At 36.9% G+C, this 4870-nt stretch overlaps 1 pseudogene; it reads right to left on the minus strand.

Moving 5' to 3' along the window:
- Positions 1-3397: 3397 nt before the first annotated feature.
- Positions 3398-3940, minus strand: LOC149145864 (PHD finger protein ALFIN-LIKE 8 pseudogene; annotated as a pseudogene).
- Positions 3941-4870: the final 930 nt, after the last annotated feature.

A 4870-nucleotide genomic window follows, 5' to 3' on the forward strand; every position in this document is an offset into this window, starting at 1 on the left:
TTGGGGTTGCCTTGGTGGAGCAGAAGGTAATGGTTGTAGTTGGGCAGGTGGTGGAGAGAGAAGAGAGGGAGGAGAGTTGTACTGGGGCCTCCACCCCTAATAAGATGCATTCCACTGAGGTTGCAGCTGAGCATAGGATTGAAAATAATGGGTGGTTGGTTGGGCATGATATTGAGATGTGAAGGACCAAGGAGGAGGTGTGGATGAGGAAGGATGAGCAGGGGGGCCCCAAGAAGATATGGAAGTGACTTGGCTGGGGTTGTAGTATGCCTGAGATGTCCCTTGCATCCCCTGCTGGTATGGTCTCAGTCCATGCAGCCTTCTTTGGTTTATGTAATAGATCTGTTCATTGCCTCCTTCGGCCCCTTTGTATACAGCTTTAAGACCGGGCAAGGAAGGGCACTTATCTGTAGAATGATTTTCTTCACAGACTGAACATACGTCTATAGAGTTCAATTGGCATTCATTCCTAGGATGCCTCCTGGTGCATCTAGGACAAAAAGTGGCCAAAATCCTCTCTGCTTCCTCTTGCTTTCTTTGATATGTAAGGTATCCATTTGCATGGCAAGAGTCTGCAACATCTCACTCTTGAAGTCTTCCAGCATGCTTCTAATTTCCCCTTTAATAGATCAATTGGAAGAAGAGGTACTGGTTATGGGTTGACCCCCCCACCTTTCTTTCTGGTTCCTCTAGAATGGTTTCTAAAGACAGTCTTTATGTCCTCATAGGATAGTTGGTAAATGTCTCACCCGGCCAGTAGATGGAGGGTGTGTAAAAGGTCTTCCCAGATCCCCCTGAGTAAGACCAACTTCAGAGACTTAGGTTCAAGTGTACACCCAGCCCTTTTGTAATTGAGCTAGAACCTCTCTTCGTAGTCTTCCAAGGACTCGTCACTTCCCATGGTCATTAGGAAGATTTCTTCTTTAGTATCTTTTGACCTACAATAGTCTCGATACTTGTTGTTAAATGCTTGCTACATCTGAGCCCAAGTTGTGATGCTATTGCCACGTAATCCCATGAACCAACTATTGGGCTGCCAAATTAACATCAATTTTCACTCCATTTTCACCTTTATCCTCATTTTGTCACCTCATTTCATCATATTATCATTACATAACCCTATATTTCCATTACCATATGAGTTTATATTTTCATTTTCCAAAGTTATTAATTTCATGTATTTAGAGTGAATTTATGATTAAAAGTTAGAGAAATAACATGTATTTGCTTATACCTAAAAGTAGCTTGAGTTTGATGATGTGTAGATCATTTGGAAGTTTCTAAGGCACCCTTATGTGGCCTCCCAAGATCAAATTCGAATTTCAACTCAAGAGGTGGACCATATTCAAGGAGAAGATCATGGAGATTTTGATGTGTCATGGGATTTGTATCTAGTATTTAGGGATAAGTTGAGACAAGTATGGGTCTAGTAAATATTTAAGGGATCTACATTTATTGAGTAGATATCCCTAATTCATGTATAAATAAGAGGAGCATCCTTCAAAGGAAAGGAGGAGGGAGAGAAAACAATTATCAGTTATTCATTAGCAATATATTTATGTTCATTCAACATGAACAATACCACTTTCTCCAAATCATGAGTTATGAGTGTCGTTTGATTCTTAAGGTGTGATAGTTGTTCATGTGTGCTCATTGAGGAATGGAAGGATCCCCATATTGAGATAAATACACTTTGTTGTAAAGTAATGTTGTGAATATACTACTTTTAACTATGATGTTCATCTGATTTCTTTGTTGTAAATACTTGTAGATAATTTCAGTATGAATTCATGTTGTGGCCATGTTTTGTTGTGTGAAGGTTGATCTCCTTTCAGTAGCTAGTTTTTATGTGAGAAGGACAACTAGGAACTCCTAAGTTAGGAGTCTCTTCTCCATGAGCTAGATTAAATTGAAATAATATTTACTTTCTCATATGCTTTCCTAGATTACATTTATGTGAATATTGATTCCCTTTCAATATATAGTTTTAATGTGAGAAGGGAAATCAAGTCCTCCTAATTTAGGAGACTCTTCTCCATGAGCTAAGAATTGAACTGAAAAGAATATTTACTTGCTTTCATTTATATGCTTTCTTTCTTGCTTTCTTAGGTGTTTGGTAATGTTATTATAGGAAGATTGTAGAAGGACAAGCAGGATTCTTGAACAAGAGACTTTTCTCTATCTTCTAAAGTAAAATAGTTCCATTGATCAAACATTTTTTTTTATGCTTTCATAAAATAGATTTGATAGTTTAGATTTGTAATATGCATTTCCATTCTAAACAAACTTCCTACACCTGTTTCATCTGAGGTCCCATATATTTTGGTTTGCTTCTAAGTTTACGATACCCTGGATTGATAAATTAATTGACAGGGATTTAGCAGACAACTAAATCGCCCAACATTTTGGTGCCGTTGCCGGGGAAGCAAACTTAGATGTAAGCTAGTTAAGAAGATTGTTTAGGAAGAATTTGTATTTAGGATCATTTAGGGTTAGTTGCATTTAGGAATTTTCATTTAAGTTTATTCTCATATAGAAAACATAGAAATAGAACACAAATAAAGAAACCCCCATTCACTAAAAAAAACAAAAAAACACAATAAAAACAATGAGTATAAGTTTGGAACAACTCGCTCAGATCCTAGCAAGTGTTAGGATCTCCTCTTCTTGCGAAGAAGAGATCTTGACAGCTGCCAAAAGCTTAACTACTCCTCTAGAAGAAAAAAATGAATTAACATTTGAAGAATCTTGTATATCTGACGATGAACAATTATTTGAACAGGAAATTGAGGACAAAGAGAAGTTGCAGCATGATCTGAATCAGAGTGGAAATCACGCCTATGAAAGCCTTATCGACAAGTGGTTTCGATGGTTTCAAACAAGTACAAGGTTAGATCGATTTTGTTTTTATTTCATTAAATCACATTCACAAAAACTAGATTCGATCATCCTTGTATATTTTCATTTTAAATTAGCGAAATTGAAAATGAATATATTTTTACTACTATTGCGTGAATGGTTACACTGGAAATTTAATTACACATAATAGTTTGTAATTTTCAATTAGCATAGAGTAGGTAGGATCATATTTTATGTTTCGAATAAGTATGCTCTCCTCCTGCGTTTTCACACGATATCGAGGATCAAAAAGTAGAATGTTTATAAATGTTTTCAAGGTTGCAATATAGTTGTCTCCATTTGCTAAAAAAAATTATCCTAAATTAATAAAAAATCCTAGAATGTTTTAGGATTAGAATAAATTTAAAGACTTTTTATAAGATTTTGATTTTAAAACAATATAAAAATTAAAATAAATTCAATTTCTTTTATAAAAAAAAAAAAAATTGATTTTAACATAAAAATTCTTAGGAATAAATTCCTTTTTATTTTTATTTATTTATTTAAATCTATTTTGGTAGTAACATGAGAAGCCATTGGATAGTGGTAACTTCGACATTTTTGGTTGAGATTCAAATGACCGCACATTCCCTCCTGACTTGTTTTTGCTACTACTGTTGTTGGTAACTGTAGATCTTTCTTTTACTTGCTTCTTTGCAGTTCCAGTGACAACCTTGTATATTGTTGGAAGTTCATTCATCATGTTAAAAAGCCGCTTCCGGTCATTTTTGTCAAACCCAAATCGTGCACCAAAATAGACAGAAACCAGTGATAGCCAATCTTTTTCTTGCATCCCATCTCTTGCAAAGTTTATTCCCAAAGCTGGCTCCGGAAGTTCAGGAGGCACCTCTTCTGCAGGTAGATTAACTTCCCATGTTTCATTTGGAAATCCATAAAGACATAGATTGTCCTTATCTGGATCACATTGCTGATAAAACTCCTCCACATCCGTAGTGAGGGCTTTGATCAAGCCAGCTCGACGTGCTTTGAAATCTTTAAAAACGTTTTCGACAATGCACCGAACAAAACCACCGCCTTCCATTTTTCTTGTCGATACTATGGAAACCCTAACGAGGCGTTTCTGGCCCTAAATTTCTTCTGCAAGAAAATAAGAGAATGATACACGAGCAGTCCAAGCTTCGAATTGCAAAAACGCATCGTCCGGCAACTACAAGCTGTGAATTCACAGGCGGCAGTATGAGAATAGATCAATCATGGCTGACAAGAAGAGATAACAAACCCTTTCCCTCGCAATCCCTTCTCACACTTATCTCAGACAGAACACAGAGCCACGGAGGGTTTGAAAACTGAAAGAGAATCAATTGATGGAGTGATTGATGATTGATGGCAAATAAATAGAGAAACTTAGTTATGCCTGACTTTTCAACCAAGTTACATCTCCTGCATAGACTCACCCAGTCAGAAGCCATGAGAAGAGTCACAACACTGGATCGATCTTATCCACGTTGCGTCTAAAGCAACATGGCCGCATTGAGCGTAGGTAATGGAGATCTTAGCGAAAAACCTAAACTTCTATCCCTAAAATTTTATCATTTCGATAACGGTATTTCTAATGAGGGACATTCGCCAGAAATTGTGTGCATTTGCTAAGTTTAGCAGGAAAGAACACTCGAAAATCCATGAGCAAAATCAAGTTTCAGTTCATAAAATTTGGAATAGATCGCGCCAATTCCCCATGCAATCTAGCCCAATTATTTCATTGGTTATAGGAGATGAGGAGAAGTCACTTCAAGCTAGAAAGCATCTGATGGAATCTGGCTTTCATTTGTTGCAGTAAAATATGTTGAAATCGAACCCTAACTCTCCTCTCGACGTATTCAGGCTAAGCAACATGATGGAGAGATTGGGGATACGCCCTCAATATCTCGACACTGATTCTCTGATATCCAATGCGTGCCATAAAGTCATCAAAGATGAATGCAAGTTGAAGATCACCAAGGAGATGGCAAAG

Source organism: Pinus tabuliformis, chromosome X (assembly GCF_031772625.1).
Source record: "Pinus tabuliformis cultivar Carrire ecotype Pingquan chromosome X, CPIR1, whole genome shotgun sequence".
Lineage (NCBI taxonomy): Eukaryota > Viridiplantae > Streptophyta > Pinopsida > Pinales > Pinaceae > Pinus > Pinus tabuliformis.